The sequence below is a fragment of the Genypterus blacodes genome, unplaced genomic scaffold (assembly GCF_046128005.1).
Source record: "Genypterus blacodes isolate CSIRO-AG114 ecotype Tasmania unplaced genomic scaffold, CSIRO-AGI_Gbla_v1 ptg000021l_1, whole genome shotgun sequence".
In the NCBI taxonomy this organism is placed as follows: Eukaryota; Metazoa; Chordata; class Actinopteri; order Ophidiiformes; family Ophidiidae; genus Genypterus; species Genypterus blacodes.
In genome coordinates, this window is record NW_027466834.1 from 9,327,343 (window position 1) to 9,328,312 (window position 970).

Consider the following 970-nt stretch of genomic DNA (forward strand, 5'->3'; position numbering starts at 1 on the left):
GTTACAAGTAATATATTCCCCCGTACAACACACCACACAAGAGGGACGTTCCCCATTTGTTAAATCGTTTTCTACATAATTAATAGGATATTTTTTATACATCATAATTCATATTAATATTAACCAAGTTTTTACCCGATGTTAAGCAAACTCAATATTAGATATCTACCAAGTTTTTCTTGATGTTAAGCAAAGTATCAAATTACTGTTGCTGTGATGTCATTTCACAAAAATCGTTTTAAGAGTCAACAACAGGACGTTATCGCATTTAACCGTTTAATTTAAGAAAAAAAACAACCCCCAACCTTTTGCCATTCTGATATTGTTTATGAAATATGTGACACGCTGTAGAAACAACTGCGATTACGTTAACTTTATTAATTATATAGCTTGTATGTTTTTATCCGTGTTTTTTTAATAATATAATATTTAATTTAATGATATAATACCAGGGTCATCTAGCTGCGGTTCCAACCTTTAAACCTGGATTTGTACTATTTGTTTCGCATATATGTGTCTTTCAAACATATTGACGCATTGGAATGAGGGACAGCTTTTTCCCCCCTCCATTGGATGAAATAAATAGGGACACAGATAAAATATTGACCTCAATATCATCTCACGTTTGTCTATAATTGTGCTAATACAGGTGTAAGGTGTTCCTGTCTCCGACTCTCTGCCCTTGGAGGCATTTCAAAGAGTTTCATCAAGTTGGATATAAACAACAAGGAAACGAATAGAAAAGGGCGTTCTCTCGAATTCAAAACAAAAGCACAATTGTGTCTCAAATATACACGTAATGAATTTTAAGTACACTCTCTGTTATTGGTTTTAATTTACCCAATTTACACCCTTTAAAATGATGTTATCATTATTGAATGTTTTTTGTAGGAATACGACTACAAAGTCTGTAGATTTATTTTGAATATTTATTCCAAACCGGAAGTTCTGCATGGATTTGCTATAACTT